This window comes from Vespula pensylvanica, chromosome 6 (genome assembly GCF_014466175.1).
Source record: "Vespula pensylvanica isolate Volc-1 chromosome 6, ASM1446617v1, whole genome shotgun sequence".
NCBI lineage: Eukaryota > Metazoa > Arthropoda > Insecta > Hymenoptera > Vespidae > Vespula > Vespula pensylvanica.
In genome coordinates, this window is record NC_057690.1 from 5,390,292 (window position 1) to 5,409,829 (window position 19,538).

Consider the following 19,538-nt stretch of genomic DNA (forward strand, 5'->3'; position numbering starts at 1 on the left):
TCCGTTCTTTTTCAAAAATAATCCTTAGCTATCGTTAGTTATCGTTATTCTCTATGAGGGTTAGAGGAGAATGGAGAAGAAGAAGGAAAAGAGTTTACTTCGGAAAAGTCATTTCTTTCTCGTTGCTTGTTTATTTCTTCGAAGTAAATTTCATGCGCTCGATCATTACTTTGAGAGAAAAAAGAAAGAGAGAGAGAGAGAGAGAGAGAGAGAGAGAGAGAGAGAGAGAGAGAGAGAGAAAGAGAGTAGCAACAACGTTAATTTTCTCAGGCGTGTACTCTTTCGGTTTGGATAGTTTTTCTAATCTTTATCGACGAGCCGATAAAGTCTCTCCGGGAAAGTCAAAGCGCTTGATCGACTCGTTTTAAGGTAGCAATGGTTAAACAGACGACTTCTCGTTTATAAACGCACAGCTTCTCGTTTATAAACGATTTAAGATAGTGGAGTTTTTCTTTTCGAACGTGCGACTATTGGGGAAAAAACAACTTATTTCTTTCGTTGCTTGCCTCATTATCAGCGGAAGTACAAATTTATTTAACGTATATATGTTGATTTGTATATACGTTGATGTACATATGAACACATACGTCTGTATTCGTGTCATGAAAATCTATGTCAATGGCGTTTTGTTTCGTTTTCGCATGGACAGCTGACAATCAGACGCAACTTGAGTCACGCTGACGACGGCTTGCACCAACGCGTTTCAGAAATAGAATTCTCGATGGTCTATTAGTCTATCGGTACGTAGCATTGTTTCGCTTCTCTTACCAAGACACGATTTATTTATTTTAATCTCGCCGCAAAGGATGACGACCGAAATATTGTTCTTCTTTGATTTTCACCGATTATTTTCTTCGTCTTCCTATTTTTTGACAGTTTATTAGTTCACAAGCTTGAAGATCAATAACATATCATATAACAAATGTGTACGGACATTGAATATTTTTAAATGGATTACTAGAATGTGGAATAATTCTCTGACTTAAGAATAATTTCGAGTTGATATAGTACATGAGACTTGGATTACCATTACCGGAACAAGGAACATTTGTTTTTTCAACTTTGTACTTGCTCACTCGTTAGGTAGTACAAAGTTCGATGTTAATTTATGGCATTAAAGATCAACTGATCAGTTTGTGCTTGACAAATGATACACGTAGTACTATTTTTCGCGTGTTGGAGTATTACTTAGTTATCTTTTGGCTTGCGTGTCCAGCAGTGCCCAGGTTACTTCCTTCAAACTTTAACGAGGGCTATCAACAGGTGCCTCGGATCTTTGCTAGCGCGATTCTATGGTTGCTTTAAAAAACTATTACTTGTTCGATATCGTTCGCGTTATTCGGTTTAATTTTTTTTTGACTTATCAAAAATAAATCAACTATAATCGAACTATCTTTAATACCGTTGAAATTAATTTATCGATTTATTTTCACGAATTCTTCTAATAAATATTAACGTATCAATAATAGCCGAGTTTTGATTTAAATTGAATTCGTTGATCAAACGATGTAACTCGTATGGACTGTGTATATGGGCGAAAAAGATATCGAAGGATAATTGATTATACACCGAGCGGAAATGCGTGCACGAAAGATTACTCAGATTCGTATAGGTCGCAATGAGAATAATCCACCGGGCGAATACATTGTCTAGTCTATGTACTATGCATAATTTGTCTGTAAATTCACTGTCGTATTCGCTTCGGCAAATCGACTGGAATTTCGCTTCTGCATACACCCATGTTCATACACGATTTCGCTTATAATACCGAATATTCTCAAATACATATACGTATACGTATCTATACATAAGTACACAGACCGTCGCGCAAACTATCTTTTCTTTTTTATCTAGACACTTTCATTAATGAAGTTATAACTTAAACATTTTTTATCTCGATTCTTATCAATTCTTATCTATACAATTATAATAATAATAATAATCGTATGTACACATATATGTTTCTTTAGAAGATTTCTTTTGTATGAACTTAGGATCTTAATTATATAATTAGATAGCTATCGTACGTATATTCTGAAATTATGATATACTTACTGGACACAGAATAAAAAAGATGATACAAATTTAGATAGAATCCTATTTCATTTGTAATACTAACATATGTGAGACAATTCCTATTGATAAATTACAAGCAAGGCCATGTATGCACCTTTGTTTCATTTGTTCGTTTGAAAAGCTTTTGTAGCGTTCTTACTCATTCGTTGATTTTTAATGCATCATACAGAGTAGAAGTGTACGGATGAATATATACGCATTACGTCGTTGCATTGCGGTCACGCGACTAAAGCTGTGCGGAGGTACGAGCTTTTTACCGCTATTTTCTCTCGATAATCTCCCCTAGGGGAATTATCGCGTCCTCATTGCCCCACAGAGGTAGACAGATAGACATATTCCTGTACCTCTGCATAGTAGAGATAGAGAGATGGATATAGATGGATGTATTACAGATAGAAATATTTTTTTTTCTATATCATCTTGCATAGTGCCAATACCCACAGGAACGAGCAATGTGAAAGCTATTCTAAGTCCGCCGAGGAAATACGATACACGTCTATACTTCGTTGTATTTGTAGATTATTATGTGTATATGGAATAAGTCGTACAAAAAAGAAAACAATGATGGATGTTAAGGGTTGTGCTTCTTACAATTAGCATGGAAAATAAACGAGCATTCGGTCGCACGAATCAATCGGTTTTTCGATAGAAATGAAGAAATCTCGACGATTTTTCTTTGAAATTCAAGAAATATTTTCGATAGACAGTGAATTAATTTAATGGCCAAGAGAGCTTCTGTAACATCCTTCCCGTTAAAAGTATGGCTCGTGAGGATTTAACGAGTTTCGGCTTTAATACGCTCAGTTTACCGTTGATTTTGATGGCTTTAGAAATGCATGAATTTCGTAGATTGACGCTCCGTTAAATCGATTAAATCTTTCTCTCTCTCTCTCTCTCTCTCTCTCTCTCTCTCTCTCTCTCTCTCTTTCTCTTCATCTCTCTCTTTCGTTCTGTCTTCTATTGGCTCATATAAAGTTTCGAAGATTTTCTTGATGAATTTGGATCATGAGTACTAGTGAAATGAAAAAGTGTATATATATATATATTTTGTAGAGTACTGTATTCGCTTAAAAACATATAACGATGAATCAAAAAGTTAATACAGTATCGTGGTACTGTGCAATACACATACTTGCCCGCGTACACATATACACACATCTAGGCTTTAGAAATGTATCCAGCCTCACGATGAATCGATTTTAACTTCGGTTCCTTCCATATACTGGATGAAGGTTCTGTAATAGAGAGAAGAAGGGAGAGAGAGAGTAAGATAGAGAGAGATAAGAAGGCGAGAAAAGGGATGATACGAAGGGTTATACCAACTGGAAAATTCCCAAGGTCTGACCAGCGAGTAGGTAATGCGAAGAACGGATTTTCACAGAAACTTCGAACTTTGAATCAAATTCTTCTTATCTTGGCGAACTAAAACGAGTAGGGAGAGAGATGAAAATGCGAAAAGAGGTTGAGTAAGAAACAGAGAAAAGTAAAGAAGAAATCGAGACGAGAATTCGCGAGACGAACCGAGGACTTTGAGAAGAAAACTTTCTTATTCGTCGTTACAATTATTTACTTTCCGTTTTATGCATAATTTTACTTTTTTTGTTAGCGGTCAATCGATCGAAGCGAAAAGGAAGTCTTTCGGGGAGGGGAAATATGTGAGGATATATGTGGGATAAATCGTTTAAAGAAATATTAGCAAGAAAAAAGCGAGTCACGATCGATTTCGATAGCTGTAGCTATTCTTCGTCGGACGACTTTTGGTCGTGCCAGACATTAGACGATTTTTGGCGAACGTGAATACGAAAGCCATACCAACATACCAATAAGATATTATCCGAACCAGTAGAGCGCTGGTATACCTCTACATACCGATAAGATGCTTTGGTGTACCTTGGTACGTATGGCAGCATACCGCTCTAATACCAGTTTGTGTCTCTCGTGCATTGTACTCTAGTATGTTTCGTTGCAACGTTTCATAGACTTGCCAAAAAGTACTTGTTGTACCATTTGTATCTCAGGATAAACTTGTATGCATTATAGTCTCCGTATATAAAGACATTCTCGTACGTCTTTCAAAACATTAAATTCTTACTTATCCACAATCTCTGATATCTATCTACTTTATAAACTAATGAATTATGAAATACATCCATAATAATATTAACATGGTAACATAGATTTTTTGGAAAGATTAAATATCTGGGAGCATAGAATTTTTCTCCGAAAAATGTTTAAGGTATTAAATTCTCTAACAATGGTACACCGTGTTAGCTGTTTTAACTTGTTCAACGGAGCGTTAACTCGAAACTGGGAATAACTCGCATATCTTAAAAAGAAAATAATATGTTTACATTTAAATGTACGCGCGAAGCATTAGAATTTCGTAACTTTGTGTTTCGTATATTATATTATTATAAAAATTCTAAGGTATTTCATTGTACCGAATTTCTCGTGTTTACTTATTAATGTAACCCTTTTCTTTTTCACAACTATATGCTCACATTCTATCTCTATTATTCGCCAAGGTTTTAAAAGCACGTACTTACATCGTTTTCACCACAGGGGGTTAACTCGAAGTTCCATGGCTTCGCCGGGGTGAAAAGAGGTAGAGGGAATGAAAGTGAGCAGTGAGACGGTTGGTCAGAAAATAACCTGGTAATTCTCCTGTTATCTGTGACCATAATCGTGCAATTTTAATGCCCATGGGAAAGCGAGCTACGATCTGTGTTACGCTTGTCCATGAATCGGGTGGACTTCGCCTAATGACTTGATTTTTATCCTGAAAAATCGACTATGAAAGCTCCACCGACGAAATCGTAAACCTGAAATTGTTTGTACGTCAGGAAGTTAAAAGGTCAGGAAGTTAAAAGGTATAAAAGCAGTATATATTTTACAATAAAATTTTTTATAATCACCGAATTGCTGTTTATTTTTATACGTGTGCTATTTCATGATCCGAGTTTAGTTTTTTTCTGAAATTCGTATTATATACGTAATAGAAATATTAATAAACAAAAAAATCTATTAATATCTGTTACATCTATTAATCTATTAAATCTATTAATTGAGAATAGCAATTATGGGTACTTTTAATCAACACGCTTGAATAGAGTAACGAAAAAGTGTACAACTAGGAAGGGTCGCATTGTATAATACTTATCCTGATATTTCTGTAGAGAAAAGATAACATGAAGAGTTAAAAAAGTTTCGTTGATAGATCGAAAGTTTAACTTTCTCTGTGGATAATTTACGGTAGCAATCTCTGATTTTTTTGAAATATTGATTCACTAAACTTTGTTTTGCTTTACAAGTAAAAGTTGTGCGAGTTATAATTTCTAGATTTATGAATGTTAATAATAGATGACAGACACTTTTCCTTAACTATTTTTTCCTTTTCTCGATTAAACGGCAGAAGCCTGATCCGAGATTTTGTGGTCGGAATTGGCCGATATCAAGGGTAGTTTTTAAAAGAAAGCGCGGTTTTATGGGGAGCGTAGTTGGGCGAGAAAAAAGCGTGCTGCGTATCGGTTCCAAGTCTCACAGTATTTTGGCGTTACGCCAATCACTGTCGAGAATACGAGGAATGGCAGAGTGTTTGTAGATCACCTTCGCTCTACGCTCTTCACCGCTGTTTCAGCGCACTTTTCTTTCCCTTACCATTTCTTCCAAATCTATCCTAATTTATTTAACAACGAGAGTATGTATTATACATATATACGTCTTAGCTTACATCTTATGTTACATTCTATAACTCGTCTCCCATTTCGAATGTTCTATTTTCTTTCATTTCTTTCCATTTGTCTTTGTTACCTTGATTTTTACATATGTAAGCATATAATTCTCTTTATTCTTGTCTCCTTCTCTTCAAATTTATCTAGCACTCATCGTAACATCGTGCCATTGTCGATTTAACGATTTGTTTGGTACGATCAATTTCGATCACGTGTGCTTAACGATTACGCTTATAGTCATGGCTTACGGGTCTCTTTACGTACGCTCCGCATCGCTTCGTCCTCTCTATAGACGAGGGACAAGTGATACAGGATCGTGTAATGGATGGGTCAATGAGGACGAAACATCGCGAGATAACGTTATTGCGCGATAATTTGTGCACAGTGACCTCATTAATTGACCTCTAAAGAGAGAGATCGGTAGGGATCGAAGATGTTCTCATATTTATTCTTTCTCTTTTCTCATTTCGTCGAGTTTCAATAGTATTTCAATCAAAATTCGAGTGAAATGAAATTTTTCTGCTCGAAATTAAATATGTTATAAAACTTTTTGTAAAAAGTACGAAATAAGAAAAAAGCAAAATACATTTTTTTGCTTATAGATTCTAATCTAGAAATGTCTTTTCACAAAAAAATAGGAAACTAATTTCTGCATGGAAAGTCGAAAGATTCAAAGAAATAAAAAGAAATCGAACGAACTTTACTCAGTAAATTTTCATTGCGCTCTTCTCTTTCTTAGATCTTCTCTTCTCGAACTCTCATGCTCGTTTTTAAATTACTTTTCTTTATGACGACAATGTTCGAATCCTTTTGCCTTTTCCACTTGGATCGAATTTTCATTTTGGGAAGCAACGTTATCAATAGAATTTATCCTACATATTTTTTCATTACAAAATATAAAAGTTTGACATCGCTATATCTTTCATTGATTCAGGATTGATTGAGTGTAGAAAATTTAAATTAGATTTCGAGATATATGATGAATTACCGAACCAACGAAAAAGTAGAAAACACGATTGATAGGAGTGTTATGTTCGACCGTTATTATCAAGATAGAAATCGGAAATTGTGTAAAACTTATTAGGAAATTTCGTAGATTTTAGATTTCTGAAAATATCGTATTACACGTTGTTCAAATTTCTTTTTCAATCCTTGAATTTTCTTTAGCAGTCACTGTACAAATAATGATTCTTCTTTTTATTTTATTCTATTAATTTAATGTTAAATAAGCGAATTGTTACAATACGTGTACATATGTATATATTATGCGTACACATTTTTTTTTATCGTTACGATGGATCGTTTGATTTCTCCCTTGGTGTGTTTTCGTTCTCGCTTTTCCTATTGATTTAATACTTATCCTTTTTTCTCGACTAGGGTGGATTTCCTAAAAAATTTCCGGAAATATAAAGCCTGCGGGGATTTCGTACATCGAGTCGGTCCGATATCCAATCTTCGTTTTTTCTTTCCCTCTCTACTGTTTCCTACTCTCACCCTTATTCCTTCTTTATCCATGCACACGCTAGGAAATATCTTTCGTATTTCTAGTCGTTTCACCAAGACGTCAACGGAAGGTTCCTATCTCTCAAGTTGAAGAGGGGTAAAAGGAGAGAGAGAGAGAGAGAGAGAGAGAGAGAGAGAGAGAGAGAGAGAGAGAGAGAGAGAGAGAGAGAGAGAGAGAGAGAAAGAGAGAGGGTATGTGATTTATATCCAACCTCTATCCGGATGAATACGCCCTTCGACCTATTCCATTTAGTCGTAAAAGGTCATCCAATGGCTTTGCGCGTAAAGAAAGCTTTCGTTGTGGACAAAGAATAAATAAGATTTTTTTTTGATATGAAACATAAAAATTGATTTTTTCGATCAATTGACTAAGTTTTCGAAATAATGTATAGAATTTTGTTATGAGAGAACGAATAAAATTCGATTGATTCTTTTTTGACACACTAGGTACTTGGGTGTAAATAAGTCGAGCAGCTTTCGAGCAGATTTATTCAAACACGATTGCGATAGCCTGACGTATCCACGATATACGATTATTCGCTAGAACCGTGGTGTATAAACGGAACACGATGCGTAATTCATGAACTCAAGAAAACGTTGAGAAGCTTTGGGTACCAAGTTGCGATCAAGAGAAACGAGAAACTTTCGTTCTTTTTTCTTTTCCTTTTCATTACCTTATAAGATTTATCACATTTATTAAGTAGAAAGAAATTTATTAAAAATCCAATGACTGTGACAGTGGAGTTAAAAAAACAGCGGTTTTAGAAATCAGCTATGTCGTTCGTGGGATTCTGAGAAAAGAGAGGAAGAGAAATTCCATTAGCACGCTTTTTCCGAGAAATTAATTTATTTTTCAACGTAACTCGATCATCGGCACAATCATTCGTTCGACTTTGCGTATGTACCTATATGGTGCACCTTCAAATAACTTTTGATTCACTCGGCCCTCTCGCCGAAAGCGTTCTTTGTGAGCAGAAAATCGAGTGTCGATTGGTAAAAGTTGTAAAGTCAGATTTACTGAATTATAACGGCTGCATGGTTATGGGAAACGTTGAATATTATGAATGCGAAATGCCGCTCCCGTTGAAATTACGTGCATTATGTATCTGCGAATAGAGAATAAATAATCAGTAAAATTTTAGAGAACTTTCGATGCAAATTATCAGCATGAATTTGGGGAAGCGTTCGTGTATAATTTACGCACACGTAGCTATCGTATTTACTACGAGTAGGCGCGTTAATTCTCCTCGTAAGGCAACCTTATTCGAGTTGGAATTTTCTATTATGAATTATACTTCGCACATTGGATATTTTGCCGAATATGATACACGATAACATGACACGCGACGTAATTTAAATTAACGTTAATGAACGTGTTTATTAATGAAAAATATAATCGAGCAATTTCGCGGAACTTGAGAACTCTCGTCGTAAGTTGCGCGAAATTTAATCCGACAAAATGTGCGAGAATCTGTTAAGATCCGTTAGATGGATTACGTAAATAGCGTAATAACTATGAAGATTTAATATTTCGTTGTAACGAAATAAGCGCATCGCGAGACGAGCTCATCTATGAACATATTCTAACATAAGTATCGATGGCAATAATGTAATCGACAGGCCCTCTAAAATCTTCCGACCATATCGACCATACCTTTGCGTGCAAATTGCATCGCCTCTTTTTTCTTTATTACACTTGACTCGTCGTTATTGCAAAGGCCATCATATTTTATTTCGCGACCGCAATCCACGTTTGACTTCAAGAACGAATTCGATTTTAAATGAGATTCTCTATCACAATGGCTGTCTTATCTAATCTATTGCAAGCATTCAATAAACGCTGTATAATATATATATATATATATATATATATATATATATATAATTTTATAGAAAAACCATTGTCCAGCACGTGCAAGGAGTAATTATTATTAATTCGTATTATAATACTTATGTCAATATAATCATTATGATGAAACTGTTACTCTATGATGATAACGTCTAGTCATCGAAAATTCTCAGTCATTGCTGCAAATAATATTCCGTGGAAGATAGAAGACAAGCTGCCTAGAAGGGTGCAGAAGAATGGCAGGGGTAGTCTATTCCGATAGTATGAAAAGGGTGCGAACATCGACGTTATTCGACATTGTCGAGGAGATAGTCGATAGCGTTGCGTTTCACGAGGGAGAAAGAGCGATGATATTAGATGCGAACGTCAATAGCTTTCGCGCAAGAATGAACTCGTGAGTCGTGACGTTACGATCGATCACTGGTCTTTTCCTATCGACGTTACGTACTATGAACATTATGGCGATTTCAATCGCTAATGTCTCATTGTCAATGATGAATATATAGGCATAGTTGGCCCGTTTGAATCGAGAAAACCTTTCAATGAAATCATGAAATATCGATTTGATTCTACGATATGTATATGTACGTAGCTTTATACCTATATGTCGGGGATGATAACTCGAACGAATTATTTGCTAGAGTTATCAAGATCGTATACGTTTTATCGCGAAGCAGGCACGAGCAGAATATAATATTTTTTCGCGATCGATCGGGGAATGTAAAACTCGCGATAATAAAAGTTGATGCGACTATAAATAACATTGCAAAATTTCCGTAGCACGTTCGAGAAAAGACTGCCCCTTTGGAAGTTCATTTTTATGATTCGCAATGAAGACAGAAGAAAGTCCTCTCGTAAAAATATGTGAGAAAAATAAATAAGTTTCGTTGTGAGTTTGTAGGACTCATGCAAATAAATCGTTCGTGTAAAAATAGCGTTGTATGATTCTATTAATAGTTTCGTTCGACTATGTCAAAAATTGTATAACCACGAAATCAGTTTGAAAATTCCGAGGAATTTATTTCGAAAATCAAGATGAAATACGCGAAAACGAAATAATAAATATCGATAATATTCTCTTTAGACAAAGAGAATTCCTCTTTTTCTTTTTTGTCTTTGGTGATGCTACAAATTGTTTATATTTTACTAGATCGGGATAATGTAGTACAACTGTTGCGTCTTACGAGTGATGAAAAAAAATTTGTCTTACGGATTACCGAGATGGTCCTTTCCTTCGTCCTTGACCCGAAGACAGATTTGTTTAGTTACGTCGGCACGCATACACGCACACACATGCATCACAGTTTATTCTTGTTTTACCCTTGGCCCTCGTTCTCAAATACGAAAAATAATACAGTCGCGTAACTCCGAGTTTTTCTGATAAAGGAAAGAAAAAAACAACAAACAAGCTATTCGTTGAACGGTGCCAACGATTGAAACGACAGTCATTCGTTCAGAAGAGGTCTCAGAGAGTCGTCATTTTACGTCAATCTTCCTCTTCTTTTCTAACCTTCTGGACCAGTTCAATTCAACCCATAGAATCTTCCATGGCCTTCCACCTTCCATGTCTCTATCGATTTGCTTGGCCGCCTCGTATAGAAGGTCGTTTTGGGTGGGGCCAAATCGCGTGGAAATAAAAATAATGACAAATGTTCTATTCTATCGTAGCGTACCTTCCGAATTCGTCTGAGCGAAACGACGAAGTTCGGAAATGAAAATGAACGAGACCCTACCGATTTTTCTACTTCCTATATAATAAAATATATCAATCGTCAGAATTTTTACAAACGATACGATGTTAATATATCGAGTTACATTTAGGTCGATAATCAAGTTCTATTACGTATAATTATGATATCTTCTTGTTTTACTTACAATTAGTTCAATTTACAGAGGAAAACTTGTTACCGTTCTAAACGATAAGACTCGTTTCTCGAAGTTGAACTTCCTCATACTGTAAGGAAGTAAAATACTCATTAAATGTTCGTCGATCGTCATATTACGAACCACACTTCAAATACGAAGCATGACTATTATTGTAATAGTTGTCGTTCGAATTGAAGGAGAGAGATCTTTTTCTTGATAATTAAAATATTCAGTCGTTTCATTAGCTCGAGATATTTATTTGTGATAATAATTATTACTAGCAAGTATATACAGTGACCGTCGGAAAGTTTTGGTGGACGTTACGATGTAGATACGTGGGAATGTATGTATAAGTTACTTCGACTAGAGTGACCCAGTTGTATAGCACTAAGACCGTCCCTCGATTATGATCCTAACTTTGTGCAAGGGCTTTTCTCGTTACCAATGGAAATTCACTCTTCTCTTTATTCGTTCTATTCCTTCCTCCCTCTTCCTCTTTCTCTCTCTCTCTCTCTCCCTTCATTTTTCGACTTGAATCTCACAACATGTTTCCTGGATTACAATACACCCGATTGTGAATTTTTCTTTCCTTTACGATAGGATCAATTTTCAATTTTCCTTCTTGGTGAAATAGGGAGAATGAGATGAAGTTCTTAATTTTCTCTGCAATTTCTCGTCTCCTATATAGCTGAAACTTTTCTTATTAAAGAAAATTATATGCACAAAAATGGTACATAATGTTAATAACTCCAGCGAATAGATTACTGTTATATTATTTTTTATATGAATAGATACTTTCGAGAAAAGATCTAATTTTTTCAACTTAATCGAAGTACTTGGTGAAAGAATTCTGATGAAAAAATCACGAGGCTGTGATTATAAAATATCGTCGACTTATCGTAAGTAATGACTGCAGAATCCGCTTGGTGTGATTTAAATTGTCATTACGGCCGTAAATTTAGTAAGAAATTTGAACTAATCGTTCGATTTTCAAGAGTTCTATTCTTTTTAAATCCGAAGTAATCGCTCGATTTTCAAGATTTCTATTCTTGTCAGTTTTCATCGCATCGGACGATTTTAACGACTTATATGCGGTCCCTTTCCATTTCGGCGCCTGTTTTTCTTCCTTTTCTTCGAATTTACTCCGAACAATGTCATCCCTTTGAATCTTCCTTCGGTAGGAACCTCCTGGCGTTTCTCCAATTTTCCAAACGTAGGTCATCGCTGACGGAATTAGGTGAGTAGCATCTTCGTGAAAACGTTCGTGTTTCCTCTAAGTATCATCTCTTTCTGTTGTTGCTCTTTTAGATTTTGTTGTTCTTCTAACTCTGAAAAAAATGTTCGATCATTTTTTTTTTCTTTAAAAATCATCCATGAAGAAATTGTTATTGTTAAAATTATTGCCAAGAATAAATTGAATATTTTCAAAATATAATCTTTGTATAAAAATTCATTAATACGTTAATGTACTTGATATATAAATAATAAATTGATAAAATATTACATATATAAATAAAATAAATTTATCAAATATATTATAAAGTATATATAAATAAAATAAATTTTGATTAATTGCAAGAGATCAAAGGACGAGCGAAGTACTGTTAAAAATTTTAGCGTTTGACGTACCAACTCCGACCGATATAATTCGTCCGGAATATTCCGTCTAGGTCAGCAGAGGTTTGTTTATTTTTCCAACCTTGTAAACGATGACAGCTTCCATTGACACTTCATAGGTCGTTTTATGTTGTTTTGAGAACGATCTTGACCTTAACGAAGTGGAAATTTTGTTATCTCATGCTTTTTATATTTTTATTAATCTTGCATTTCGTGTATGTATGATATTGAAAATGGCTTTTAATTAAATCGTACACAAACATACAAAAGTAGATAATAATTTTAAGATTACAGATATTTATTTGTTATTGATTATAATGTAATCGAGTAGTACTAATCTCGTTGATATATTGATAATCAACAATAAATACAATTGATGTTTTAAATTCCATAGGAGCTGATATTTAAACGATCACTGCCTACGATTTGACGTTTCGCTTTCTATTTATTTGCACTATGATTACCCTTTGTCATTATTTGTCCTTACGGATTATGGTTCCGCCTCTCTAAAATCGATTGTTCTCCCTCTTCGTGGGAAATCGGTGAGAAACGAGTGGTGTCACAATGAAATATGAAAGCATCGTTCAAAATTTTTTCAATAATCGCTTTGGCTTCGAAATTTTCCCCGATATGAGCGCGTTCAGCGAGCTGCAAATTGTACAACGGTTTTAATTTCTTCTTATCGCTAGAAGAGAAAATTATTTTCGAAAATTCCTACATATTTCATTTTGTATATTCAATTTTTGCTACCATAATTTCAAATTATCTCTCTCTCTGCTACTAATTTGTAAAAATATATAGTTTTAACGTTCACTTATCGTTTTAACTTCCAGTCGTAATATCCGTTTCTATATTTTCTTCCTCTTTAGTATCTTTAACTCTGGAGGGAAAAGAGAGTTTTTGGCTCGAGTCCAATCTTGCAGCGTTACTGAAAGAAACATAAAAAGAAGATGTTCTCGCTTCCGCCTCTCTTTATGGTATAACACCTTGTAGGTGATATGGTTTCCTTTGATTCAAAAAGAGCGGAAAACTTACGTCTGTCGAGATACGTTTTCTATTTCATTCATATTACGTATCGCGCACGTAAATTTAATTAAAGCTTGTGCATACGTTCTATTGTCGATAAAAGAGGTTTGTACTTTTTTTTTTTCGGTAGCATCGTAGTTTCTAACAAAAAGTTATGGAAGAGAAAAAGAAGAAAGAGAAAGAGATTGCAATATGAAGAGATTTCAATTACGTTCGAAAATTTTATGAATCTCTCTCGAGGTCGATCGGTGGTGTGTTCATGGATCACAAAGAATCATGAATTATACAATATAAGAATTTTTAGGAATACACGAAATTTTAAAGATACTTTTACTAAATGAGATTTCTTTGTATCCGACGATTTTTTACGAGTACGATAAGTCAGAAGACCCTAGGGTGCGACAAAAAGTTCTTTTGAGATATGAGAGGAATGACAATGACTTTTAAACCTAATACTGTTAACAAAACTTACGTTAACTTTGTTCCCTCTCGATGTTCGTACTTTATTTCTTCTGTGTTTCTTTGAATTTTTCGCGCAATGCGAATTAGATTCGCTTTAATTTAACAATATCAATGATAAAATGAAATTTATTTCAAAATTCTAAAGGAAGTTTTAACTTTTAGTAAATTTCACACCGATCATCTTCGAACACGCACGATTCGCATTAAGGGGGAAGTCATTCCGTGTCTTATCTTCTATGTAAACTCAATATTAATTGTCAGCTTCATTACCATAATTGGTCATAGCGAAAAGGGAACAAGAGAGAGGAGAGGGAGAGAGAGAAAGGGCGAGAGAGAAAGGGCGAGAGAGAGAGAGAGAGCTCTATACGGAAACTTCTTCTTAATTGCTCTCGAACTTAATCAATTATCGCGATCATCTTAACCAAGCGTAGTAAAATGTTGCGTGCACACCGTGACGCTTATACGATAGTGCATACATTTTAGGTCGTGTGAATGGGATTACGATAGCCGTTATCGTTACCTTTTCGCGGTAGAACTAATTACATTGTTACGACGGAATCTATGATCTCGACCGGTAAATGCTTGGGCCGTTATCGTTATGGCAAAAACTTTTCAACATTAGCGTTAAACGAAGAAGGAACCGGTACGTTATTCGACTTTATTCAACACACGTTGAACTATATAGATGTTTCTATTCAAACAATACATTGGATGATAACAGATCACTCAGAATAAATTAATCCAAACGATTACAACACTTGCGTATTAAATCTTTTTTTTTCACCAATTCTAGATTTTCCCTTCGCTAAATTATACTGGTGTTATAAGAGGTTTAAAGTTTCTTAGATATTTTGAATCTTTAGAGCAAGGCGTTCAGTAAATTTCTTCGTATTTGCGATAGACGTATGTATGTACGTATCTAGACAGAGATCGGTTGTGTTAGATTCAAAGTAGAGAAAGTTCGTGCGATATTTTAGCATGGCAAGACCTTCCGTCTGACACGAAATTGTAGTTTGCGCTTTTATGAATGGGCTACCGCGATCCTCGTATCAACGCGTAACTGATTGCGTGTATTTGCACAGTTTACATGCACGTAATACCGTTCTATGCTACAGACCGTTTTTCTACCTTTGTATTTGTACCATTGTTGAAAACAATATCAATGTACGTATTTGCATCGCATGGTTAAAGAAAATTTTTTTTTAGAATGTCTTTGATTTACCAACGTGATTAGATCCCTTCGTAATTTTCAGACTAAACGTTTAATTAATTTCTGTAACAAAAATATTAGATCGTAGATAAATTTTCAAATGATTATATCACATAAATTTACTTTAATTTTATTTATTTGGAATTAAATCTACTTCGTTAAGTAGTTTTCAGAGAGTACACCATTTAATCATAATCGTGTCTAATAATTGTCCAAGACCAGTATCAATATCCCCAATAGCAACGAAATTACATCGGTGAATATTTATAATTGTAATTTCGATCGCTCCTTCATCAACTTTCACTGTTAAAACTGATTAGTAATCAATCATGTTGGCAGCGGTAACGAGAAAGAGAGGGGAAAGGAGGGAAGAGAAAAAGAGAGGAAAAGAGAGGACAATTAAACGATGATATATTAGATCGCTTCTGGTTCGGTAAAGTACGCCGATATAAAGCTTAGAGCAGCGTTTCTCAATTTTGTTGTTGTGCCGCCCAATATATTTCTATAACCTAAATTTATGACATAAAATTTTAAAAAACCAGGTAGACTGTAGTCACTATATATTACTTTAAAGATACGATTGTCATTCTTGCACACGTAAAAATATTTTACGAGGACTTTTTGAAAATCTTTAACAAATTAATCATTTTTCATTCTTTGGCGCAAGGTAGAAACGGTCATTTCGCAGTCCATTAAAAATTCAACGTGGTCCAATATTCGTTTGCGGTCCATAGATTGAGAAACGATGGCCTAGAGTATGCATCATTGACAGACATTAATTAAAGAAAGATTTTAATCAAATAAAAAACGCTTTTTCTTCGTGATAGTAATTAAAGTTTGTAATTAAGACATACCAGGAAATTCTGAAAGGATTCAGTAGCGACATAATTACGAGTTGCGAACTTTTTAACATTTTTAACTTTTGAGGTGGTTTTGAACATTTTAGCCAGCTTAATGAGAGAAAAAAGAAAGAAAGAGAGAGAGAGAGAGTGAGAGAAGAGGGGAATAGATAGTAGTGATCAAGTGTCATTTAATTTTTCATATCGTGATATTACTGCGTTACATTGATGTCGTAAACTTTATATTTTATATAGTCTTTAATTTTGCTTAAAAATAAATGTACCAGAAAGCGAGGTATCGTTCAAATCCTTTTGAACTATGAGTCAAGTGACAACGTACCTGGACTTGTAATTCTTAGGAAGAACGATTACATCGATAGGATGCCGTTCCGTGCTTCTCTGCTTCTAGATTCTAATTATGCCCGGTGATCGATCGTTCTCACAAACATCTTGAATCGCTTTTACGGGTCCTCGATTATTCGATTAATCAAGAAGTTCGCATATCAAAGCTTAGAGTCGTCCCAAGTTCTCGCTTCCATGCCAGATGGTATCAAAGACACTTCAACGAGATAACGATTACTGTGAGTTTGTAGTTTTGTTATAACTCCTTCATTTCGATCCACTTTTTCCCTTGACCTTTTACCATAGAAACATGAAATATAGGTTAGATATAAAAATTAATAAAGAAACCTGAACAAATTTTTGGAAGATAGGAAAACTCTGTAGGAAAAAATTATATTCAATTTCGATTGACTTTTTTTTTTTTTTTGTAAAAGGAATCACCCCATATAATTCGATCGTACCAAGATTGCTGGCCCAGTAGGTAAATCGAATTTTCGCGAGATTATAGCAAAGAAATTGATCACCTAAAACGAGATTTTAATTGAGTCCTGCGTTGAACGACAGAGTGAAAGCTAGCTTCTCTCTACGGGAGAGGAAGCGATTATATGGAAAAACTTTCTTTTTGACACGGACGAAACAATAATTACTACCGCTTAAAAAATTCTCACCCTCAAGTTAACCGGATTTTGTAGATTGTCAGCCTGTAGTCGTGCTCACTTCGCTTCGTTTCCTGCCTCTTCGGACGAACGAGATTATCTGAAATTCCATTAGCCGAACGCAGTTCGTACTTACCTACCTACCTACCTATCTACCTACCTACCTACCTACCTACCTACCTACGCTAGTCGTCGTACTTTTCTCACTCAATCCCTCATCGCACACTGACGTACGCGAGTAAAGATACAGAGAGGATGAAAATTTATGACGCAAGGCGTATCTACTCGAAAAAGGGTCTACATCTTTGAAAAGAGCTGCGCTGCAAGGACGATGAATACGAAAAGAACTGGTTACTTTGTTTTACATATCTTCTCTATTTTTCGTTATAAACGTATAGAGGAGATTCTTCCAATAAAACGAGTAGAAAACTATAAAGGATTTTGTCCATTATAAATTGTAAATATTTTTGAGATTAATTAGCTGAAAGGAGAAAAAGAAAGAAGACCTTGTAAAAAGGGCATTGGTAAGGTCATATGTGAACCGTGTAAAAGGCGTATCGAAAAGCGAGCAAGAATGTTATGTAACTTATATTAGAAGAGATTAGTACTATTTATAAGTTAAGAGTTAAGAGTTAACAAAAGCATTAATCAACCGTAAATAAGTTTGCGGAAGTTCACAGTTTATCTATATTTATGTCTTTTACGTACATTTCATTTTTGTCTTATTAAATTGTAATTAGTATCTTAAAATCATTTATGTAAATAATTTTAGAAAAATACAATTCCAAGGACAATGATTTATATTTACCGTGAAAAAACGGAGAAGCTCGTGGTTATATCTATACTATCACATTTTGATTCTTTTCAACTCAGTACCAAATCCGCTTGTCGCTCTAACAGAAAAATCCAGCCGATCGAAGTAATCTTTCTTTACGTTTTCCCGTGTATTCCTTTTCCACAGCTTCGGTTCCATTCGTTGCTTGTCTTTTCCTTTATTTTTGGGTAAACACACTGAATTCTTCCGACGAGCTGAACCAGTAAAAAGAAAGAAAGAAAGAAAGAAATTCGAGAATTTCGTCGTACGTTTCTATACGTCTTAAATTTATTTATCCGACACGTCGAATTTCGAAAGTCTAACCTTTTGTTTTTCAAAGATTAATTGAAAAGTTAAGCTCGTATTTATATAGAGAGGGCTTAAATTCTCACAAATTGAAATGAATGGTGAATTCGTTCGATGGTTGAAAGCGAGCAGGTGCCAGACGATCGGACCAATCCTCCATTCTATCTTCGTGACCCTCGTCTCACTTGCTTCCGTCACGTACTGTCGTAGCGAAGTAAACAGACGGTGCAACCCTTGACAAGGTGGTATAGCATGTTCGTGTTTCTCTGTACCTTGCCTTATGTGTCCCTTTTTCTTTACATATATATGTACATTCTACATAGGTCAGTATAGTATGTATGTCTATATCCTCTGTGCCACGGAGTAAGAAGTATACTTCGTGGGAAGGAGGATATTGATGAACGTCGAGATGACTCTCTTTTTCACGTCTTTATCCCAACCTTGTTTCTGGTCTCCTCGTTTACTCGGACACTTGGAAAGTGGAGGTACTTTACAAACGTTAGGTGACACGCGCTAATAACGTCTCTTCTAAAGAACATTTTTATCGATCGTGTGTGTACGCTTGGTAGAGTTACAACATTATAATGAGAATGAAAGAATTTTAATATAAAAGTAAGGCGATATCTGTTGAATTAATTTTCATTGTTTTTCCCTTTGTTAATTTATTTTTTTTTTTATTTTCTTCTTTCATTTCGGAATATATTTGTAGTTTCATAAGTCGCTAGAAAGGAAGATGTAAGTGTACTGTTCACTTGGAAAATGATTACGTTCAGAACGTACGTAAAACCTACTAAATGATGCTCTCGCAGATATGCATGATGGAAAAAATGCACTTTTTCAGTGAGAACTAACGGTTAAAGTGCACTTCCCTGAAAACGGGGTAAATGCGTAGGACGTAAAATTTTTAGTTATCGCTGTGGCGTTTTATTTGCGCCTCGTGGCTTCTTTTTCATTCGCCGATAAAATAAAGAAAGGTGGAAAGGGTTAAGAGTTGATAATGCAAACGCTACATCATTTGCCCTCACTTCCTCTTTCTCCTCTCTTTTTTTCAATAGTACGCTCAGTTAATACTATTATCTCCAATTATATACGTATGTATTTCCCCTCCCTTTATCTTCTCTTTTTTCTCCTCTATATCCCTCTCCTGTTAGTAATTATTGATCATTAATTAATTTAAGATGAGATTATTGTGAATTTTATTTAAAATTCTTCTATATTTTTTCTTTAATATTTATAGTGAT

General features: G+C 34.9%; 1 protein-coding gene and 1 long non-coding RNA gene across 9 annotated transcripts in view; one reads left to right on the forward strand and one right to left on the reverse strand.

Annotated features, from left to right (window-relative positions):
- Positions 1-19,538, forward strand: part of LOC122629811 (potassium voltage-gated channel protein Shal) — a 93,253-nt gene that overhangs the window by 4,084 nt on the left and 69,631 nt on the right. The gene's annotated exons all lie outside the window — the stretch shown is intronic.
- LOC122629816 lies at positions 11,094-13,377 on the reverse strand. Its single transcript, XR_006327351.1, has 3 exons — positions 13,107-13,377; positions 12,655-12,794; positions 11,094-12,353 (listed from the first exon to the last, which is right to left on the reverse strand). It is a non-coding gene; the product is annotated as an uncharacterized LOC122629816 (long non-coding RNA).